The 11092-nt window shown below is 46.3% G+C and overlaps 1 protein-coding gene across 1 annotated transcript in view; it reads left to right on the forward strand.

Annotated features, from left to right (window-relative positions):
• The first annotated feature begins 2863 nt into the window (after window positions 1-2863).
• Window positions 2864-11092, forward strand: part of TACC1 (transforming acidic coiled-coil containing protein 1) — a 117631-nt gene continuing 109402 nt past the window's right edge. The window contains exon 1 of the mRNA XM_081809313.1: window positions 2864-3012. The gene's annotated coding sequence lies outside the window, so the exon portion shown is untranslated. The remainder of the gene's footprint in view (window positions 3013-11092) is intronic.

Consider the following 11092-nt stretch of genomic DNA (forward strand, 5'->3'; position numbering starts at 1 on the left):
TCTCTCCCTCTCTCAAATAAATAAATAAATAAAATCTTAAAAATAAATAAATAAAAATATTTTTAAAAAAATGTTCATTGACTGGAATGAAGAAGTGGATGATATTTGCAATTCTAACATGGAACATGGTAGGGAGCTGGGGGACTAGACAGGCAACATGAATAAAATGAATCTTTTCAAAAACTCAAATCATGAACAGTCTTTTTTTTTAAATCATGAACAATCTTGACACTGCCAAGTAAAATTGCAAAAGATACTGCACAGAACCCAGCATCCCTTCTGTAAAATGAGAGCAACAATACCTTATGGAATTGTTATGTTAAAATCATTTTCCTTCTGAGGAGGCCTCAAATAGAGCGGCACACACACTAGGCACTCAACCAACACAATGTAACTGTTTAAATTCAGTATGGTCCCTCACCTACAAACCAATCCAAACTTTGGCCTTTTGTGAAATCTTGTCTAGCTTTGAAACCTTTTAACCTTAAAAAGACTGGGTTTTCGTTTCGCCTTTAGCTCTGTCTTTTGCTGCCCATAAAATTGTTATGCCTCTGTCTACATTCATATCAAATCAGTTAGTTTAGCAAGTGGAAAAAGATGACTGACTAAGCTAGTGACTCTTGCTCTCAGGAGAAGAGTTAGAAACACCACCCCACTAAGGTGCCTTTGGGGGTACAGTTGGTTAAATATCCAACTCTTGGTTTAGGCTTGGGTCTGATCTCAGGGTCATGAGATCGAGCCCCACCCGTGGGTCCAGGCTCAATGCGGAATCTGCTTGAGTTTCTCCTTCCCTCTGCCCCTGGGTCCTGCACTCTCTCTCTCTCTTTCTCTCTCAAATAAATAAATAAATATTTTATTAAAAAAAAAAACATTCCACCAATTCTGCTTGGCAACATCCCCCCATCCCTGTGGCAAGTTGTGCCCACCAAGCTGCACACACTATATCTGGGAATTAGACTTTTGCCTTCATTTGGGGACATGATCAATCTTTTTAGAACACAGTTTGTCTGTTGTTTAGATATAAAATAGACTCAATTTGTCTACGTCTTTTCAGAGTGTGATTCTTGAGATCCTTTGGGGACAAAAACCAAGTGAGAGAGTATAGTATATTACATATACTATTATGTTAAGATATGTTTAAAAAAAACCAAAATGGGCATCTAGTTAAATACTTTAATGATGGGTTAAATTTTGTTGATTAGGATTATTTCCACACTAAACCAAAATTGAAATGACAGAATCTCTAAGTTTCAGAATATGAATGCATTTCAAGTACTTTCAACTTTAGGTACAAAACTCAAGCTAGAAAAAAAAAAAATTCACCTAAGTCAGTCTTGCTTTACTGACTAGATAAAAATGTTATCGGGGCACCTGGGTAGCTCAGTCGTTGGGCATCTGCCTTCGGCTCAGGTCATGGTCCCGGGGTCCTGGAATCGAGCCCCACATCGGGCTCCCTGCTCGGTGGGCCTGTTTCTCCCTCTGCCTCTGCCTGCCGCTCCCCCTGCTTGTGCTCTCTCTCTGTCAAATAAATAAATAAAATCTTAAAAAAAACCCACGTATTTAAAAAAATAAAAATAAAATAAAAAATAAAAAGTAAACTATCCTTTAAAAAAATGTTACCGATACATTAAATAAAAAATCTAAAAATTGCTAGCCTCAGCCTATTATGTATGCAGTATAATTTTTGTAAATGAAGGAGACTTCTAAAACATTTAAAATTTTCTAACCTCATGAATTGGCAAAAAAATTTGTTCTTATCTTGCTTACACTATTAATTTGTTTATTACTCACCTTCTTTTAATAAGCAGAGCAGAGGGGATGTCCTCATTTCCTGTTTGTGAACTAATCCCCAATTAGCACCATGAGAACTACTGAGTTTTATTGCAAGGGTCAACAAGTACCCTAAAGTTTCCCAATTTGTGGTGGCATTTGACAATGCACAGACATGCCACCCTCCGGGCAATTACCAACAGCTAAATCTTACGATGGCTTTTCACCCCATGCACCCCCACCCACCGCCTCCAAGAATCACAACCAGCAATGTTGCAGCCCCATCCCTGAGGGGCTGAGGACGTGGTTTGTTACGTGGAACTGGACCCCAGTCCCCTTTGGGAAAGGTAGCCAGTTCCTGTGTCCCCATCACAGAAAGACCTAGAACTAAGAGAGGGTCTTGGAGACTAGCATTCCCCCTCTTACCATACTCCTCACACCCTGCACTGTGCGCAGAGATGTGAGCAGAGATGAGGCTGTCCTAGACCCACAGTTTAAGGACATTTTCACTATAATCTTTTACCAGTTATTATTGATGTTGGTTTTCCATTCGAAGGGAGGGGAAAACAGTCAAGAGGAATATGGTGTGTATATTTCTTGAAACCCAGAGGTTCAGATGAAAAAAAAAGGGGTCCATCAAAAATGTCCCTAGTACAAAAGTTGGCTAAACAAATAGCCTTCTTTTTTTGTTTTTTTGTTTTGTTTTGTTTTTTAAACTGAACTTTGTAACAGGAGAAATTCTCTCACAAGGAGAGAGTGTTCCTGAGCCAAGTTTAGGCAGAGGAAAATTTTTCCAGCATGTCAGGAACGAAGCTGATGTTCCATTAAGAAAAAAAAATGTGCTAAGGGAAAGAGTAAGGGGGAAAGGGGCACCAGAATTTAGACGGAGCTTTAAATTCCAGACAGGGCACCATTGAGAGCCCCCAGGAAGTTCCCCTCTGAAGGGAGACTGCAGCCCATTTCTCCCTGGAGCTCTCAGCCCCAGTGGACATTTCCTGTTCTGCCTCTGGAAATTCAAGCCAAAAATTACAAAACATCCTTTTCCCTCTGACCAAGTGCTTGGTTCGGAGACCATCCCCTTCCCACGTCGGTGATCTCAGTGCCTGCCCTCCCCTTCCTTCCGCGGAACCCCTCCCTGAGCAGCAGCAAGCGCGCTGGCTTCCCAAGGAGAGATGATGGATCCGTGGTAGCAGGTGGTGCAAACGGCGGCGAGAAACGACCCTGGGGACCCCAGTCCGAGAGGTAGGCACAGGGGACTGGACATTCTTCCGATCGTTTGACATTTATTGCGCAAAAGGAGGACTTGTCCTTTAAGCCTTGGGCGGGGGCATTCTCTTGCCCACGGGTGTGTGTGATGGGTGGGCGGACTGTCAGGTATAAGGTCAGACATTTCTTTTCCCTCTCTTTCCAAATGGCACTTTAACTCTTGGGCTCCTGGAAGCACACGTTTTGTTTGAGTTCTGGTATGGAAAGTGTTGTGGCAGAATTCTGAGAGTTCCCCCAATTCTGGGGTGGTTTTTTGTTTTTGAGTCTCTGGAATGTCAAGGAGCTCTCCTAAATACCTTCAGCTCTGGGGAGACTGACGAAGAAATGAGTGAAGTGCCAGGACCGGGCCCATGTGTCCTGCCGGCTCCCGGGGCTCTCTCCTTCCCTCCCCCTCCCACCCATGGGCACACTCTGGAGTTGCCCCTCCAGGCGTGGGGATGTGGCACGAGGGCCCTGGAGCACCAGTGCTGGGCGATTCCGAGCAGAGCCCAGGTGCAGTTCGAGACCCAGGTGACCGTGGCAGAGGTAAGCCGTCCAGCCGGGAGGCTGCGAGGGGCCCTTGGCTTTGTTAGGGACGCGCTCCCGGCAGTCAGTGGCTGGAAGGCTAGCCTTGGCACCACACTTGCTGACATTGGACCGACACCGACAACTCAGCATGGCTTCTGCACAAGGAGACTCAAAAATTTAGGAAGCAGTCCTAAATGAGGCATTTCAGATGCCCTTCGTTTGAGCTCCTGTGGCTTTTACTTACCTCTACCACACACACAGCTCCTTAGCCACACGCATACTGCCTTGCGCTGTTCTCTTCACAGGCCAGATCAATGAGACGGTGAATTGAACAAACTCATCATAACCTATTAGGGATCCCAAGACAGCAACGAACTCTTGTTGGGCACTGGCTGTGTGCCAGCCACCATTCTAAGGGTGGTAGGCGTCATCGCCATCATCCTCATTTACAGATGAGGACGCTGATGCCGGAGAAACAACTGGTCCATGGCAGAGATGGGGCCTGCACTGAGGTAGCCTCAGTCTCAAGTCCCGGCTGCCCTGCTCTGAAAACAGGCAGCAATGGTTCCAGCATTGCCTGGCTGGTTGGCTCTGGACAAGTTAAATGTCCTCAGCCTCAGTCTCCTCATCTGTAAAATGGGATAGTTATAACCCCACCCCACCGAGGTGTTGTGAAAGGTAAGTTAGTTTTAAAAGATTATTTTACTGAAGCAAGTGAACAAGGTGAGCAAGCTCTTCCCCGTCCCTTTAGTGTGTGGTATAAATGTAGAAGGATCTCGTGCAACTGCAAAGCCTGAAGGTTCTGTAGGAGCTAGCAAGAATGCCCTGTTGGGACTTGACCTTCCATGAGGGACGTCGGAGTTTACTTGCCAGCCAGTGCAGGACTGCAGCTGCCAGCTCACTGGACTCCAAGCTCCCTAAGGGCAGGGTTCATGTAGTATATGTATTTGTTTCTCTTAAGAAACGCTTCTCAAACTGTGGTCTGAGGACATCATTGCTGTTTAGAAGGGACACAGGGTCCTATTGGGGGAGGAGTTCAACCAGGAGCCTGCAAGTGCTCCAGGAGCCTCCTCTTCCCACTCCCAACAAAGCAGCTCTTTACTGACTTATATGTTGGGGTGCCCAGTTGAAAGAAAGTTTTGAAAACAGTCTCAGAACTGCTAAGCTGGAAAGAGTAACGTGTCTGGGCTGAAGGTGACTGCTTCTGGAATGGAGTTGATTCACAGCGGGATTTCTAGCTCCCCTGTCTAAGCACTCACTTGGCCCCCCTATTCCCTCCTACTTCGTGGTCATCTCCTGCCCCGGGACACCCAGTGGAGCTGTGTGCCAGCCAGGTGTGGGAATGAGCCCTTCCATCTCAGGCAGCCTGTCCTCACGTGCAGGGACAGGCAAGGGGCAGAGCCCCGGAGAGCCTGGCTTACAAGCTGGCCGCTCTCTGAGTCTTTTCTGAATGTGCCCTTCTCAACTCTGCTCACAGTTACGGACTGCATGATCAATAATCAGAATAGCTGTTATTGATCTTCTGTAATGATAACAGCTTACTGATTGAGCCAGGCACTCTGCTGAGCACATTACAAGGATTAGCTCATGTAATCCTCACAAAGGCATGTTGCCCACTCTGCGGATAGGGCATCTAAAGGTAGAGACATGAATTGACTTGCTCAAGGGCACCCAGCCAGTTACTACTGATAGTGGGTTTGGAGCCCCATCCTCTGAGTCTGAGCCCCAGTGCCTCGAATATTTTTGCAGCCCTGTTTGACAGAGATAAGAGGGATATTGTGGTGAGTGTGTTTTGTTCATAGTTTTGGCAAAGGATGCCCCAGAGAAAAGGCTGGAAGGAACAGAGTGACAGGGTCAGGACAGAATGTTCCATGGAAGGAAGGGTGCTTCTGTGAAAGAGTGGAGTCAGGAGTTTTGTTCAAGCAGTATCCCCGATAAACGTTGCCTCTTCTCTCAGAGGTGCTATGGTTTAGTGGGAAAGCAGCTCTGTAGCCAGACCCCTTGGGTTCCAATCCCAGTTCTGTCACGTATTAGCTACGTCATCGTAGGCAAATTATCCAAGTTATGCTATCCCATGTAGAGGGACGATAATGACAGTATCTCTCTCACGGAGATATTATTACGATAAAATGAATTAGTCCACAGAAAGCATTTAGAACTGTGTCTGGCACATAGTAAACACTCATGAATTATATTTTTATGTGTAAAAGAGGTTGTTGGATTAACCTTAGGTAGTTCGGCAGCCATCTGGAAATAAGTAACTGCTGTTCGAGACTATAAAATGGACACTAGCGATTTCACCTGTGAGCTCGGGGGAGAGGGTTGTTCCTGGACCCCAGCGAGAAAGGACCAGGGTCCCTGAGAGACGGCTTAGGGACCTATGAGAAAGAGCTGAGATGTTCTCCCAGAGATTAAAGAGGTAGAACTGAAACAACTAGTCTTTAGGGTCGCTTTGTCAAATTGGACCCTTGGATGAAATGAGGTATAATCTATTTACCTTTGAAGTTATGGAAATTAGTCCCACCTCCGACTTATTGTTATTTCAAAAACAAATTTGTTTGTTTTTTCAGTGAGTAAATGCCATCGGCTGAACCACTTGTATTTTTGGAAGGATGACTTCTGAGATATAAAATTTAAGAGCTAAATATAGCAGATAAAAAAACCAGTAAGGAGATCATGAATTACAAAAGAATTTTGTGGCTTTTTCAAAGAACAAATCTGTGAGCCTAGCTTAAGTCTAGATTAAATTTGCAATGATTCTGAAAGTTATGCCCATCAGTTTGCTAGACTTTACTGGAAGTAAAAGCAGGCAAGAAATACATTAATAATTGACATTTATTGAGCACTTACTAGGAGCCAGGCCTTGTGCTAAGTGCTTCATATGCATTTTCTCATTTGTTTAATCCTCAAAACTGCACATCGAGTGACAACTCTTATTATCCCCAGTTTACAAATGAGGAACCCGAGGTCTAGAGGAGGAAACAATATGCACAAACACATACAGCTGGTAAGCGCTAGGGTCGGCGCTAACTCAGGACTGTCTGGTTTGCCTGTGGGTGCTTAAAGCTTACAGTATGGTTGTAGTAGATCTAATCCTCCCTGACTTAGTCCATTTCTGTCTGTTTGAAATGTGCCATGTTTAGAAGAGGATGGAGGGAGCAGAACACCCACAGTATGAGGTCTGAGTGCAGCACTCAGGCATTTTGGAGAACAGGGGGCAGATGATAAAAAGGGTGCCTGATATGGGGTGGGGGGGTTGGCGGGAGGGCCCGGTGCACCTGCATCTAAGCAAGCATATTGTCAGGCAGGGCCCGGTGTGGGTAAACCTGTGGCGCGGATTGCCATCTTAACCTGTCTCCAGGCTCTCCCAGAGTCCTGGTGTCCAGGGATTCCTCCCTCCTCTTCTGCAAGGATCTCTGTCACTTTCTGACAAGACAGAGAAGGTCCCAGCTGCAGCCTCCCACTGAGCCCTGCTCTGCACCTAACACCGTCAGTGCCCTGTATCTAAAATTAATCCTAGTTCTTGTCCATCAGAATTCCCTTTGGCCAGTGCTTGACTGTTAGCAAACCACTGGGAAGTGATTAATAAATGAATTGATATGCAGGTTTGGCTCTAGTGGGAGACTTAGATTTCGCGGTGGCAATGGATAGGGGAAGCATTTTGGAAGAGGGAGACCCCCCCAGGCACCCCCTAACCACATTCCACGGTTGTACTCTACCCCATCGCTGGAAAGGCAAGCTCCTTTCTGAGGGTCTGAGGTCCACAGTGCAAGCTTCCCTTGTGTGTGTTTTTTTTAATTCAATTAGCCAACATATAAGTACATCATTGGTTTCAGATGTAGCGTTCAATAATTTATCAGTTGCGTATAATACCCGGTGCTCATCATATCACGTGCCCTCCTTTATGCCCTTCACCCAGTTACCCCATCCCCCACCCACCTCCCCTCCAGCAACCCTCAGTTTGTTTCCTAGAGTTAAGAGTCTCCCATGGTTTGTCTCCCTCTCTGATGACTTCCCATTCCGTTTTCCCTCCCTTCCCCTATGGTCCTCTGTGCTGTTTCTTATCTCTTGTTTTCTTGATAGAGAAGCTGCTTATCTGAATTTTCAGAAAACATTTATAGCACCGACTCAACAGGGACAGCTGTAGGCAGTGGTGTGAAGTGGGTGATGCCATCCCTCAGTGCCCAGGGCCCTCTCTCTCTGTCCTTTTGTCCTTCCTGCCCCCCCCCCCGCTTCCACCCACCTTCTCGGTTTCTCACACGCAGACTCCTCTTCTTTCCTCATCTCCAATAGGACCTTGGGGCCCTTAACTCACTGAGCAACCTTAAAGCACACATTTCCCAAATGTGGTTGTGTGTACAAAGAGGGTCAAATTGTTTTGTTGAGAACAAAATGGAATTTAGGAATCAGCAGTTTGGGGAGGGTTTCTAAGGATTTAGGGATAGAGGTCCTTGTTAGGCCCCCCACCGCCAAGTCATATACTTATAAACGAGTGCTCATGTGGGGCCCGTCAGGAGTTATGGAAGGTCCTAGTTAATGATGACGGGTGGGGCTAGGGGCAGGGAGGAAATCTGTTGTTTATCCCAGGCCACCCAAGGTATATGGGGATTGGGGGGGAGGGGCAGGTAGTTCACATCTTCTGGAGGCCTGGAGGGCTCATAAAGATATTCTCTTCCTTTGCTTCATCCTCCATTTTGAAAAAGAGGTTCCAAAGAGACAGAAGCAGACAGGAGAAGTTGAAAAGGCAGGCATAATACAGAACAAAATGTCTCAAGGCAGCAGGGGAAGGCTCGATGTATGTTCATTGTTCAGTGTGGGGCTCTCCTGGACCCTTGGAACTTTCCATAGTTTGACTCTCTGGCTAATTATTACCATCTGTGTGGTTGCTGGCAGCCACCCCTCTACTGGGCCTGCCAGTGGAGTTGCCGGGCCAGCCCGAGGGCCGAGGGCTGCACCAGCTGCTGCCCAGCTGCTGAGGCCCCCCAGAGTTTTCTTGAGGAACGAGCAGACGTGCCCACTGACCAGCGTCCTGGCCGTTGGGTGAGTGGCTTGCTCCTCACATCACGCCGTTGGCTGTCCAGGGCCCGGTCTGGTTTTCTAGGCCCCCGTTCCCTTTTCCAGCATGCCTGTGACATGTCCACGTTGAGGGAGCACAGCCTGCTCCTTTCCTCGGAGTAGCTCCATAACCAGTGTGCGCTGCACACCCTCCCATGGGTGCAGAGATACGTCATGGAAAAGAGAGGTCTGTTTATGTTTTCGTAAGTAAACAGCTGTCAGGACTCTCGACACGGGTCAGCCTCAGCCTGGGAAGGCATTTAGTCTGCTTCTCAAATCCTGAGCATTCGAGCTGAAAGGGATCTTAAAGACTTTCTAGTCTAATGCCTTCATTTTACAGATGAGGAGAAGGAAGCCTAGGGAAGTAGGGACTTGCCCAAGGCCACAGAGCTAGGATCCAGGGGGCCCTCTGTCTCACAAAGCCCATCTGTTATGTGGACGGTCTTGAGAAGGGAGTGAAGTTAAATGGGTGCCAGATATTTCCATTTGCCCTTATAAATCCACTCTCCACTCTTCGCCACTCTTCTCTGTGTCCAGGAGGCTGACCTGGATGGCTCCCTTGCATTTGTGACCAGAGGCCACTAGCAGGAAATCAGAGCCACGGAAGAGAGTGATATGAGGTGCTTATTCTCCCTGCTCCTCTGCGGCGGGCCAAATGTGTCCCCTGACTGCAGGCCACAGCTCCTGTCAGACGGCCGTCTGTCCCCACACAGCTTCTGTCCCCCTAACCCTTGAGGCCTGGGGTGGTGCCGGAGTCTCCCCCACCGGTCAGCTCTGTGAAACGGACACTCTTTGAGGTCTCTCAAACTCTACTCAGACCTTCGTCTACAGTCCCTTGATCAAACACTCAAATTGGAGAGGGTCCTGACTGATACACGTGGGTGGCTTTATTCATTACGGAATGAAAAATCTATATGAAAGGAAGGTGAAATTTAGGAAGATGGTGTATGAGTTTCTTGTGGCTGCTACAACAAATGACCACATATTCAGTGGCTTCAAACAGCAGAAATGTATTCTTTCACTGGTCTGGAGATCAGAAGTCCAGAATCAGTGTCACTGGGCAGAAATCGAGGTCTCAACAGGGCCATGCTCCTCCAAAGGCTGTAGGAGAGAATCTGCGCCTCGACTTCTTCAGCTTCTGGTGGCTGCCACTATTCCACAGCTTGTGGGCACATCACTTCAGTATCTGCCTCTGTGGTCGCATTGCCTGTTCCTCTTCTGTGTGTGAAATCTTCCTCTTCGTCCCTTTGATAAGGACTCTTGTGATTGCATTCAGGGCCCACCCAGATAATCCAAGATAATCTCTCCGTTTCAAGATCCTTAATTCCATTTGCCAATAAAATAACATTTTTCTAAGTAAGGTCACATTTATAGGTTCCAGGGAGTGGGACCTGATATCTTTGGGGTCATTGTTCAGCTTACTACAGAGAGTGACAGAGGTACTGATGGATCCCTTCAGAACAATTTTATTTTAAGATTTTATTTATTTATTTATTTACTTATTTGAGAGAGAGTGAGCAAGCAAGAGAGACAGAGAGAGAACAAGCAGGAGGGAGGGGCAGAGGGAGAAGCAGACTCCCCACTGAGCAGGGAGCCCGACGTGGGGCTCGATCCCAGGACCCTGGGATCATGACCTGAGCTGAAGTCAGATGCTTAACCCACTGAGCCATCCAGGAGCCCCTATTTTTGCATTTCACATTTAGGTCTGTGATCGAATTTGAATTAATTCTGTGAAGGGTATAAGGTCCAGTTGTTCCAGCACCATATGTCGAAAACACTATCTTTTTTGTTTGCTTGTTTGTTTTGTGTGTGTGTCTATTTTTTTTTAGATTTTAACTATTTTATTGGGTTAATGTATTTTATTTTATTTTTTAATTTTTTATTAACATATAATGTATTATTTGTTTCAGGGGTATAGGTCTGTGATTCATCAGTCTTACACAATTCACAGTGCTCACCATAGTACATACCCTCCCCAGTGTCCATCACCCAGCCACCCCATCCCTCCCACCCCCTCCACTCCAGCAACCCTCAGTTTGTTTCCTGAGATTTAGAGTCTCTTAATGGCTTGTCTCCCTCTCTGGTTTCGTCTTGTTTCATTTTTCCCTCCTTTCCCCTATGATCCTCTGTCTTGTTTCTCAAAATCCTCATATCAGTGAGATTATATGATACTTATCTTCATCTGATTGACTTATTTCGCTTAGCATGATACCCTCTAGTTCCATCCACATCATTGCAAATGGCAAGATTTCATTTTTTTGAGGCTGCATAATATTCCATTGTATATATATATATACACAACATCTTCTTTATGCATTCATCTGTTGATGGACATCTTGGCTCTTTCCATAGTTTGGCTATTGTGGACATTGCTGCTACAAACATTGGGGTGCACGTGCCCCTCCAGATCACTACATTTGTATCTTTGGGGTAAACACCCAGTAGAGCAATTGCTGGGTCATAGGGTAGCTCTATTTTCAACTTTTTGAGGAAA

This window comes from Leptonychotes weddellii, chromosome 2 (genome assembly GCF_054177405.1).
Source record: "Leptonychotes weddellii isolate Sample4059 chromosome 2, ASM5417740v2, whole genome shotgun sequence".
In the NCBI taxonomy this organism is placed as follows: domain Eukaryota; kingdom Metazoa; phylum Chordata; class Mammalia; order Carnivora; family Phocidae; genus Leptonychotes; species Leptonychotes weddellii.